We start from the raw sequence: 12,912 nt of genomic DNA on the forward strand, positions 1-12,912 counted from the left end.
CAATACAAAAAATAAGTCATTTACATACTATAGGTTCATTAGATTTCTACATAAGTATATGGGCTATGTGTTGTATATTTTTGTGGGCGTGATCTTTGAAAAAGCTATCCAATAGGCTGAGAGTATACGCTCTGAGACCCACCTTTATGTGGTTGCTATGCCTACAACACGTCTCTCCCACATTGACGGACATATTAGCCAATCAGCGTGGAGGTGGGCGGGAGTTTGCGCGCACACTGAAAACTGCCTGGTGAATTTCTACTATGATCAAACCTCTCAGGGTGCATGCTACGGCCGGACCGAGGCTGCTGAACAACTGAGGATGGAAAATGTACTATAAACGTTTTCGAGGAAACCTACACAGGTAATACTTCGTTATCCGTTCGCCCCCGCTGTCACATGAGTATAATTTTGAAACTAACTCGAAGGACTGCGCCAGTGTGCCGAGTTGACCATGCATGACTGTGACAATGTTGAATTGAAACTGCCAGCACTTGTAGACACTCAGGCACACGTTTGTTTGACATATAAATGGAGGGAAATGTTGCTAATGTTAAAAGAATAACTCACGAGAGACGGGTGCATAATGTGAATGTGTAACGTTACGGCAGAATATCATTTAAATCCAGAATGTAAACTTAATTGCTTCACCTTCAATGAGACAAACATCAAAATGTTGCTAGAAGGCTTCAGAATCAGCATTATCTGACAAGGTGGGTGAGGGCTTTTACACTGAACTTCACTGCTCTCAGATCAGGCTGTAATGTTGACATACATACATTTAGCCTTTTATGGATTTCTTGACAGTCAGTGGGATTGTAAGTTTGAATTTCAGTATGCAAATGGCTTTCCTATAACCCAAGACAGGTCATGTTTGTTAGTCACCTATTACTGTAGTTTATGTCTTTCCCTAAGCCTTTGAGGTCATGTTGATTCACAGCTCCATTGAGAATGACTTGGGAAAAGTAAAAACCTTAACTGTTCTACTAGTCCGTAAAGTAAACCTCCCATCCCTTGTCACTGAAGCAGCTCTCGCTGCTCTGCTGGACATCACAGATCAGAGACCCCATTCTGGGCTTTCTAGGTTAGAGAGACAGAGAGATGTTCATGCTCAAGTGTTGGTTGAACTGTCCTAGTTAGGCTATGTGGATTTTTAGTGCTATTTAGATATGTCAAGATGTTTGGTTGAGTTGAAGCACCTCAGTTAGAGCATGGCACCCAACACTGGACCCGTAGCAGAAGGTCAAACAGGGGTGAGTGTAGTAGAGTCACCCTGACCAAGACCTTGTGAATAAATACTGCCCTATGGGCTGGGATTTGACAAAGAGCTTCTGATATAAAATAATTTCATTTCTTAGGCCATGATATGATTCTTCAGTTTGTTACTGTGATGTATTCAGATGATTTGCTCATGTTTTTGTAATTGACAGCAGTAAAACTGGTGCCTCAATATCAATACGGCTTTTTCCCCTCACACCTTACTCCCTTGAACAGTGGTTGTGAGATGAGATTTATGTAATGTGAAAACATAAAAACAGTAAAATCAATGGTAAAATAGCTTGAAAATAGTGATCATTGGGCCTATTTGGTGTCAAAGTTAGGGCTCTTGGGTAGGCACTTCACTTCATCACTTCACTTTTGGGGGATGCAAACCAAACTGCAAGAGCTGCTACCCCAAAATAACCAAGGCTGGAATTCCCCTTTGACTCACTGGTATGTTTGGTTTTTGAAATGGGCATTTGAATTCACTTTCTAACACCTATAGCATAAGCCCTACAGTAGCTGCATCTTAACACTGGCTTTCTTCAGATGCTACAGTCATCTGTCTACCCGCATTGTTTATCTCCCTCTGTCTCTGAAGCCAAATAGCAGGACTTGAGAGCTGAGCGCTGCTGGATCTTTTGATATCAAAGCAGTAAACAACACTCTCCCTGGTGCCTGACTTCAACAGGAGAAAGACTTTTCCCTGCTGAAGGCTGAAAAAGTGACTCAGGGTGAGTGGGATGGAGTGTGAAGAAGCAGAGAGAAGTGAGGGGGTTTCACGATCACTAGATGAAGAGAAATGCACCAGCCTTGTGAGGAACAGTTTTTTTTCCCCAGCTCTCCTCAGTCTACACTAGGCGTGATCTTGGCAGATCACCTTTGGTGCTGGGTAGCTCTTACAGAGGAGTGTTCATTTATTGGCTACAGACTACAGTCTTCTATAGCATCTCTGTTAAGGCTCCTCAATATCGACTATTTGGTATTTAACTTTGTATGAGCAAGTTAATAAGTGTATAAGTAACAGTAGGATTATACTCAAAACAGATAAGTTAGATCTTGGCCTAGTTGGCTTAAAAAATAAAAAAATGCCTGGCTCTTTTTTTGTACTTCTTTTTTTATTAGGCTATTTGCTTTATTGATGATACTTGAATATTCCAGGGCCACGGGAATGATTTTTTTTAACTATTCTGCTGTGTTTTTGCCCTTGCACTCATTACATAATGGCTACTTGTGATGTTGCTGATACATGAATTTAAGCTCATCCTACTGTTGCTCTTGCCGTAAGTCCCTCTGGATAACAGCGTCTATTAAATGCTTAAAATATAACATGGAAGGTAAATGTAAAGATCCAGCATGACCATTACTTGGCTTGATTAGAGTTGCTTTGCCGTTGTTTGGTTTGGTTTTGTTCTTCATAAAATGTCTTAATCTAAGGACACCTGTGCTTTCTGGAAAGCTCCTCAGAACAGACTGATTATCACTGTGGACATTCTGTGGAAGATTAGCGACATGAGTCAGCGCTGTTTGTGTTTCGTTTATTGATAATTGAGAGAACCAATTTGAATGCTGAAATTCTCAAAGCAGAAACAGAGTCGATACCTCTCCTGTTAGTGGAATTATATTACAATATTACAAAATTTCAGTAATATTGTAAATAAATTATTCCAGTGCTCTTGGGGAATTCAGTCTGTTTTAGTGAAAAATGAACTCTACTTTCTGTCTTTGTATTCCTTTTTAAGAGATGCTGCTTGGCTCTCCGACTGCAGTTGCTTCTGAAGGACAGGCAGCAGACAAGCTGAACTCTTGGAGATATTTTATTGAACAGAGAAGGTTCAGACCTATCTTGACCTATTGAGTGGCCGCCTGGCTGGATGCCAGGCGTGTCACTATAGTTTATGATAAATATTGCATAGTAATGTATTGTTTTCCAAAGACAGTTGTACTAATATTGCAACCCTGCTCCACACTGTTTGACATGTTTACTGGAGCCCAAAGTTATTGGTGGTAACATTACCAGTGTGGTGGGTTTTTAAATGTGGAGGGGAGCTGAACAACCTCTATGAACACACAACATCCTTTAGGAACAAGTATAAGGCTTGGCCATATTCAGAAGCCAGCGTTTCCTGTAGATTTTTGTTCAGATGTTGTGGTGGGCTTAATTTTCATTCTGAAACCCCGGTTTTCTCCTGAAACCATTCTAGGATCAGTTTCAGTAAGTGTTACATTTTAAGAATCTTTGAAGAGCTCTTGTTTGAATTTTTATATCATGATTATGGACAATTGTGATGTAATTGCAACTGTTTGTTTTCATTTCAACAGAATAATGAAATTTCATTATATTTATGACTGTGGGGGGCCATCACAGCATAATAAATACAAAGGGAACACTGTCAGAAGCCAAAAGCAAGGAAAAAGCAATAATGGGACACTTCAATTGTGTAGTACATTTAACTCTTTTATTTAGGTAATCACAGAAAGCGTGAAGTTGGGCCACCTGGGAAGATAATATAGGCAGGGAAAAAACATTGGCCTAACCTCTGGCTGCCACCCTCAGGCTCCTGCTGACTGGCTGCTTCTTCACAGCAGTGCAGCACACAGCCAATCACCAAACCACACACTCTCTTCTAAAGCCTGATGCATTTAGAGCCCTTTTTTACCCCTTCAGGCACCATCGACGGCGTCCGTCTGAGCGCCGTGAAAGCCTGTGATGTGGAGAGTGACAGAGAGAGGAGAAGGTGAGGAGAAAAGGAAGTGACAAGGAAGTAAGAGCTGCCTGCTTTGCATTTAGATTTGAATTGAGTGGATGTCTTTGGCGAGCTGAAGCTTTATCAGAGGGAAACCTGCTGAGCCGTCCTCGCGCTACATATTCAGACACGCACGGACACCCGTGCGCACATGTTTGCAGTCATGCATAGTTAACTGGCAGAACTCTCCCACGTTGGGACTCGGGTAACTCCTCTCTCTCTCTTTGACCCATAAGGATCTTCTTACTATCCTTATTCTGATCCTCCCTCCCCTCTTGGCTCTCCTGCAATGCACGGTATGGTACCGATGACGAATATTAATTATAGATGGGTAGCCCCTGTTATGTAGGCTAGGGTGCTGCAAGGCCTTCCCTCTTCCTTGCCAAGCAGGGCAGAGCCCAGAGGCAGGAAGCATGAGGCAGGAAACAGCAAAACTAACCTGTTGCATAATAATAAAACAACCAAAAACTATTTGTACCTAAAACTCAGAATTCTCGATTTACAATGCAATACATCTCTTCCAGCGGAAATCCATTACAGTATGATTTATGAGTATGATTCTGGGAATTCAGGTGGCAATATGGCATCCCGCTGAGAAATCTTGTCAAACCCTTGCATAATCCATGACCTCCGCCTGGGGTTGTGAATGAGCCCAGCCAGGGTCGTCCCATGGCAGATGGAAGGGCCCTGGCTGGTATCCACAAGTATCCACCCTCGGGGCAGGCTGGAGGAGCAGGCCTGGCTCCCTGGCTGCGTCCTGGGTCTATTTCTAGGTTACTGGTTCATTTCATGCTGGGCTCATTAAGCAAGAGTGATACGGAGAGGTGGATGATAAAGGATTTACCCGGGTGAGGAGAAATGGATCCCCAGTTGTTTACTACTATTAGGTTGGCTTAATGGCAGCCTGGAGGGTTGTTGTTGACTTCAGTGCAGGCTTATTATTTGTTCTCAGTAGAAAAGAGGAAAAAGTTGGGCTTTTTCTTTTTTTAGCCGTAGCTCAGGCTGTCTGAACAAAAAGCACTTGGTAACCCAGGAGAGGAAACTGCGAGAAAAGAAGAGGGGGAGTTTAGGGAATCCTTTGTCATTGTGCTAGGCTTAAACTGTACTATCTTCATTTACAGTTGGCCTACATAAATGTATTCATAATTTGTTTGAAAACACTTGTTTTAAAGTCTTTTTAAAATGGGTTATCTTTTCCCCATTCATATAACAGATGTCCAAAAATGTGGCAGCTCTAAAGAGGGAAAACATTGCAAGGAAAACAAGAGGGAGCCTTGTAAATAGGATATTATGCTACAGTGTTAGGCTTAATTCACAGCTGGACTATGCAAATATGCTCCTGCTCAACTGTGTGCTGTTTGTTTTCAAGCCTGTTTTTAGAGCGCTCATCTTTAGCCTGCGCAGGAACATTGACGAGCATTGTGAAGGCCCTTGCAGTTGTGCCGGCCATGCCATGCTGCCATGCTGCGCGCTCTCTGCTCTCACACAGCTGGTCATGCCAGGACTTGGAAGTGATGCCCGCCTGGCACATTGTCATAGACTGCACTGGACTGGACTGTATGCTGCAGTGACAAAAGCACATTCAGGCCAGGACAATGGGGAGCTGAGAGCCTGGGTTGTGTGTTTATCTCTCTCCTTTTCTTTCTTTCTATCTCTCTCTCTCTCTCTCGCTTTGCCTCACTCTCTCCTGTCAATTGCGTTTGCTGTCTCACTGTTTCTCTCTTTCTTTTTGAATAACTACAGGCTTGTGCGCAGGTTCATGGATGGAGCCTGTTTACTGCTTTAAGAATAGTTGCGTAGGGTGAAGCTGTTTCAGTCATCAAATGGAAGGTGTAATTCAGTCATCAAGTTGGCTGTGATGTGATTGTTGGTTTTGGTCTGCTCTTGCTGAAGCGCAATCTTTGGTTTTAGTGTTTTTGTTGATGCACAGGTGTTGGTGCTGAAAATATGGGGGTGCTCACTTCGTTGATGATGATGATGATTATAGCAATCATCTGCCTCTTCATAACAGACACAATGAATCACCACCAGGATGGATTTGGTAAATCCATGGTCTGACACAGACAGTCAGTCTTAAAGCGGTATTTCAGCTTCAGACATTAGCTGTCCCTGAAATGTGCATTCATCCCCCTGGAGTTCATGTATTTTGCCTGACTGCCAATGATGATGATGCAAACAAGTAAAATTACTTGAAAGAGATGAATAATGAAGAGGATCACCGAAACATAGACAAATAAGCTCATTATCTTTGTTTTGATGCATTTGTGTCAGAAATATGACGTCCAAACTAATGGAGGTAAAATAAAAGTGAACTGGGCGACATCACTACAGATAAACTGACAACCTGTGTTTGTGCCTGGTCATGAACCCAAGCAGGTGTTATATTTATGCAAGAAACTACAAATATCTACCAAAGTGGAGTGTTGCTTGAAATTACCAACAACAGCAGTGAGTCATCGCGCAGTGGTGGATGTGGCAGGTTGGCAGAGGACTGGTGTAAGACTGCTGGTGCAGGGGAAATTAGGCCTGACACAAAATGATCTTTACTGCTCGCGTCGCCAGATCAGGCTTGATACTGAAGGACAGATGAGAGTCGATCTGCAGTGCAGTAGACCTGTTAGGCTCTGGCTGCTTCACAGCCGGCGCGTCTCTGTCCTTGTCTCTCGCTTTCACTGCCTCACACCTCTGCTTTGGCGAGGCATAGGGAGATTACATTTAAAGGGATTGCAGTTAACAGTAGTTTTTAATGTTAATTTAGGGGTAGGGCTGGGTGATAATTCCATATGATCGCGTATCGTCTTTGAGTGGAATCATATCGTGATGATATGGTGATTTTGGGATATCGTGACACAATTCTGCTGTCTAAATTGATGATAACAAGCAAATTTTATTTAAAAACTCTGACAAAATCTGGTGTGGTAGAAATATTACTTTGACATATGGAGGAATATTACTGTTTGACATCACACCTAACATTACCATTTGGTTCAATGTGATGAACATTAAGTGGATTATTTAACGCGTGATTTTGCATACGTGAGCCATGTTGCGATATCAATTTTTAAAAAATCCTTATTATTATTGTGATATTGATTTCAACCATATCGCCCAGCCCTAATTTAAAGTCAATGCTAATGGGGGGGGGGGGGGGGGGGACAACACATTACTGATGTTTTTGAAAAAATAAGAAAAGGAAAACTGTTAAAAAAAAAAGAAACAAAAAAAGCAGTTTGGAATAGATTGCCATCTTAATATATTCTATTGATTTTTCCTGGTAAATAAATAAGAGTAAACTTTAATGATCCCTCTGAGGGATGATGGGTAACTGATGAAATGTTACTGATGTTATGTAAGTTTTAAACCCTTGGCTTTGGCGCTCTACCAGAGAAACTGGCTTTGAAGGACGTCTTTGAATCTCTGCTGCAGAAAACACATCTTTTTAGGGAATACTTGTTTGTTATTCACTGCACTTGTACCACAGCCACCGTGTCGCTCGGCGTCTTGCCTTTGTGCCTTGCCTATTCGTCTTTTTGTTCACCTGTTTGGAGGGTTATTTTGTTTTTGTTTACCTGTCTGACTTTCCAACAGGGCTGTGTTATTTTTCTCTCTATCTCACCGTCCGCCCACCTTGCCTTACTCCTCTCTGTTTTTCACCTCCACTCGTTCCTTCTCTCTCTCTCTCTCTCTGTCACTATCTCTCTCCCTCCTACTTCGCTCCCTGAGCCAATGACAGATGGGGCTGTTAAGAGCCCAGCGGAGCGTCTTTATTCCACTCTCGGCTGTGTCATTACATTTAACCCAATTCCATTTTTATTTTGTTCTCTGAGCCAGCGGAGGCCGTTCTCCGAGGTTGTCGGTGGGAGTTGGAGGAGAGATGTGGGAGTCGCTCTGTAATTCCTTCTCAGCCCCTTTCATCCCTCACCCAGAGAAGGGAGAGGAGCAGGTGGAGGTGATGAAGAGGAGGGGGAGTGAGGAGGAGGAGGAGGAAGGAGTTTCCGCTGAGCTTCCCTCGGAGAGGCATCTGTCGGTAGCCCACTCTCCAACAAACCCCTTGCCACAGGGAAGAGAATGAGAGAAGAAAAAAAAAACACAGCAGAAGCTTAGTATGGGCGGAGAGGAAGCACCATTTATTTCCTGCAGGAAGTAAATGGGTTGGGGATAGTTTTTGTCTTTGTGTGTGTGAGACAGACTTTCTTTCGATCCTCCCCCCTCTGCTTTTCTTTAAGTCCTAATTTTTCACGGCAGCCATCTGCGTGTTGTCAGGCGGTGTGAGGGGCGAGGGTGGTGCGGCTCTGAGAGTAGAGGAAGAGGCGAGTGTGTCTCCACTGATATGGCTGGTGGCCTGGCTTCTCTGTCTAACTGCCTGTCTGCCTGTCTGCTGATGATATGATAAACACCTTTCCTTTACTCCTGTCTCTGCTTTGCTGTCTGCATGACTGTTGCCTGTCTATCTGCCTGGCTCTCTCGCTGTCTGTCTGCCTGCCTTTGTGTCTTGTCTGCCTGTCATTCACGATCATCTCACATCAGAAACAAGGATCGGTCAAGTGTCAGTGTGATAGTGGACTCTTATGAATAGAAACAAATTGACAGGATGAACGGGACTGTTTGACATGAGAGATAACATTGGGATTTATGCTCGCAGTTGTGTCAGAGTAGCTGTTCTTAAACCACTCAGTCACAATTAAATGAAAATGACTTTTTCATCTTGTCGACTAAGTCTCCATATCATAACATACACCTATTTAACAATAAATTGAAACAAATTTGCCAATTTTTTTTAATTTTTATATCAAAATCCCATTACTTTTTAGTGGTTACATGGCATACCAGTTGGCATGCATAAAATTTCCAACCAATTATACCATCACCGATTTTAAACAATCCTCCCCTCCGCCCCTCCCATCATATAAAACCAGCAACTACTGAATTTTCAAAGTGACATGAGTGGCAGCATTTTAGGAAACCCCGTTTCCTTTTCCTAAGACAACATGGTTGTGGTCCCGGTGGCTGGAAATTATTCATTGACCAACTTTTCTTATTGTGTTCTGTGAATATTCTTTGTTCCCCATAGTTATCAGCATATAATCTTTCTTTGCCCACTCTTGGCAACCATTACACACCTGACCATCCTGGAAGGCAGATTCCTCTCTGTGAGGCCCTTCCCAGGGTTTCTTCCTTTTTTTTAACCCTTTTCCCTAATGAGGTTTATGTAGGAATTTTTCCTTGTTCTCATTGAGGGTTGTTTTCATTTTGATTTATTGTTTAATAATGTGGGCATTGTGAAGCCCTTTGTGACTGTAACAGTAATTAATTGTTCGCTCTGGTCCAACCTGCCTACTTTTGAACAGTTCCTCCCCGTTTTTTCAACCAGAATTACATTGAATTATGGAAGCAAGACACCATCAATCCCCAGACTCAATTTTAAATTTATTTTAAATGTATTCGTTTAAATGTATTACACTGGATAACATCACTCAGACACTGTGGACATTGAGACACTTTTAATTGTTTTATATTTATATTGTTATATTATGTATATTGCTTATATCCTTTCTGCACTATTCTTATTCTATTATTTTTTTAATTACTTTCTCTTTGTTCTGCTACTGTACTAGGGGGTTCTAGGGGATCAATAAAGTGCATCCTTATCCTTATCCTTATCCTTATCAAAATGCTGTTTCCTTGTGTGAGGATGTAGTGGACACTAGATATGCAAAGAACTGTGGGATACATGGCAGCAGTTGGCTGTCTCTCTCTTGAGAGAGATTCACAGGAGCAACTGGACATTATTACGCACTGGAGTTTTCCTACCTGAGTTTTCTGGTTTGTGTGTTGGGACTGCTTATAGTTGTGTATGTGTGCATACAGTAGGTTGAGAGTTGCTGCTGAGGCTGCTGTGGTTAAACCATCTGGTGTGCGGTGACACGCGCAGCATGACCAGAATTTGCCTGAGCAGTTTAATTTCTGAATATAAAATGATCGCGAGGAATCAAGGTCACAATGTGTCCTACTTCTGTGGGATTTGTTTGCTTCAGAGCAGAGCTGATTTCAGCTGAACGTCTAGTTGAAACCAGATGGAGAATGCTGGATGTCAGCTAGTTCTATACGTCCCACCGAGTGACTGGTTTCCACATCAGGTCCCAGTACACACCTCTCTCTATTGCTGTGTTTCTGGCTCTCAAAAACCTAAAGACTGAAACAAAGTCCAGTGTTTGCTTCTTTTTCTCTCTCTCACACACCATCTCTGTCTGTTTTTATCTGTTGGCCTGACCATCTCCTTCCTCTGTCCCCCTTTCTCCTTGCCTAAAAACCATCTGGTATGTTGGTGGGAATCACTGTCCCTGTGTCCTTAACCCTGCGTGGGTATTTTGTGTTTTTTGTGCCCAGGCAGCATCTCTTGGCACTGGCATCACGCATCGGTGCCCTTTTGAAATAATATGAAATGGAACTTTAAAAAAAACATTAGTTTCAGCTTTCAGCGCAACATTAAAATTTCTCATTTCACTCATTGCCTGTGTGATACTTTACGTTCCCATTTGGCCCATTTGGATTTAGGCCTAGCTTTTCTCATCTCCTCTCTTTCCTGCTACCTCCTTCTCTCTCTCTCTCTCTCTCTCTCTCTCTCTCTCTCTCTCTCTCTCTCTCTCTCTCTCTCTCTCTCTCTCTCTCTCTCTCTCTCTCTCTCTCTCTCTCTCTCTCTCTCTCTCTCTCTCTCTCTCTCTCTCTCTCTCTCTCTCTCTCTCTCTCTGTTTGCTGTGGCCGCTCTGCCAAACAGAACGCTATCTGCAGGGGCTTCCAGTCCCTCTGCTGAGCTAATTAACAAGGTGTGAGAGGCGTGTGTGTGCAGTATATCTGTGTGTGTTTGTCTGTGTGTGTTTCCTTGGTTGCTACTGCCTAACGCCAGGTCACCTGGCCTGAGCTGAGTCTGTGCCAGGAGAGGGAAAGGGCTGTTGTCAGCATACACACACACACACACAGTCAGCAGAATAACAGATAACAGGAACCCTGAATGAGGTCTGCCCTGGGGAAACACTTTCACATTATGGATACACTTGGAAAGGGCAATAAGGAATTCCTATGCTCCGTGTGTATGTGTGTGTGTGTGTGTGTGTAGCAGGTCAGAAGGTGGATGTTCAGCTCTTGCTGCAGTAAATTTCCTTGTGCCATCAGCCAATTAATAATTGTCTCAGTCAAAAAAAGCCCGAAGTCACGACGACTCGCAGCTTTATGTTTTTTGTGAGTCACGCAGTGTTTTATTCTCTGTTGTATTGGAGTGTGTGTGTGTGTGTGTGTGTGTGTGTGTGTGTTTGTGCCTGGTTTAACACTTGGAGGTCCAGGACTCCCCATAAGTATATTATGATTACCTGATATAAAGACCTGTGAGGACATTATGGACAGTCCACATGGAAAAAACGTATGTTATGGTTTAGGGTTAGACATTAGGTTGTTAAGGTTAAATTCAAGTTAAGGTAATGAATCTCAGTCAGTGTATCCACATCCAGTAATGTCTCTTCACCTCCTGCCTAACAACGCCTCTCAGCTGTTCTAAAATCACTTTAAACATGGCTTCTGGTGGCTTAATGCTTTTATAAAATAACACATGATTGTTTCAAAAAAGAAAGAATGCAAATGTAGGTAATAATCTGCGACATTTTCATGTAAATAAATGTCCGTTTTGCTACTGTCTGTTACTGATGGACATAACAAATTATGATTCAATCTCCAGTATATCCAGTTCATGAAAACATTTGCTGTTATAAAAGTGTCTGGTAGCTCTTTCCTGGAAAACAATCCTCTGGCACACAGGAAGTGATGCTGTTTACATTTACGCTACAGCTCACCTACAGAGACAGTACTGGACACACTGTTTGATTGACAGGTGATGTTTGGGAAGTGCAGTGCAAAAACACCACAGCAATGAGCACTGAGCACCAAAGATGTTGCCAAAAAAACAAAACCAACATGAATCTCATATTACCACCAAGAATTAAAAAATACCAATTAAATATTATTCTTCCACCAAGCAATAAGGTTCTTGAACAGTAGCTGTGGTTGGGAGACGACACACGCAAGTGCTAGCATGAGTGGTGATGATCGGTGAGCAGATTAATATTTAAATGCGGTCATGCGGTCACAGGTGTGGTGTGGGCTCATCCAGTGTTTTACAGCAGCATTGAACGTGACTCAGCTAATCAGAACCGAGGACCACATAGGAACTTATCGTCTCCTCGTGGCTCTCTCCCCATCTCCTCTGCCTCGTTCCCTCCATCCCTTCCTCTCTCCCTCCTTCGGTCCCTCTCTGCATTCCCTCGATCTCCTACCCCCCAACACACACACACCCTGCTTCCTTCCGCAGCTCCCTCTGTCCTCTGAGTGTGTCTCTTTGAAGTAGTCGGTTGAACCCTCCTGCTTCCCCCCTCAGGACCACCCTTCCTACATTAAAGGTGTCTCAGGACTCGCTTACTATTGTCTCCTTGCCTACAGTAACACCAGCATGTCGTCCCTCCCTCCCACAATGTTCCACACTCACCCTTTGATTTATTTATTTATTTCCTTTTTATGAAGCGGGGACTTTCTTGAAGCTTGTTTATGTGCGGGTTTCACAGAGACTTTAATAATGAAATTCATTGTCGGAGGGCAGAGGATAGATTCTGCCCTTGGCAAAGGCTGAAAATACAAAAGTTTACAGAAGGTTACGATCAATAAAGGCACCTGAAGGAGGAGTAGCTGACACGGTCTCTACCTTCCAGTTCCTTCCCACCAGCATTTGGACTGTGAGACGGAGGAGAGGTCAGGGAGACGAGCAATGCTCTCTCTGAGATTGAGAAAGTAAGGTCTAAAGGGCAACTGTGTCTGCCTACTGGCTCTAATGCAGCTCTCACTCTTTCTTCTCCCTTCTCTCTCT

General features: G+C 43.0%; 1 protein-coding gene across 2 annotated transcripts in view; it reads left to right on the forward strand.

Moving 5' to 3' along the window:
- The first annotated feature begins 289 nt into the window (after positions 1-289).
- Positions 290-12,912, forward strand: part of fcho1 (FCH and mu domain containing endocytic adaptor 1) — a 49,741-nt gene continuing 37,118 nt past the window's right edge. The window contains exons 1-2 of one of the 2 annotated variants that reach the window (XM_071913424.1): positions 311-364; positions 3,929-4,025. The gene's annotated coding sequence lies outside the window, so the exon portion shown is untranslated. Of the gene's footprint in view, positions 365-3,928; positions 4,026-12,912 lie in introns of both variants that reach the window. The other variant, XM_071913423.1, reaches the window with a different exon arrangement.

The sequence above is a fragment of the Centroberyx gerrardi genome, chromosome 9, assembly GCF_048128805.1.
Source record: "Centroberyx gerrardi isolate f3 chromosome 9, fCenGer3.hap1.cur.20231027, whole genome shotgun sequence".
Classification (NCBI taxonomy): domain Eukaryota; kingdom Metazoa; phylum Chordata; class Actinopteri; order Beryciformes; family Berycidae; genus Centroberyx; species Centroberyx gerrardi.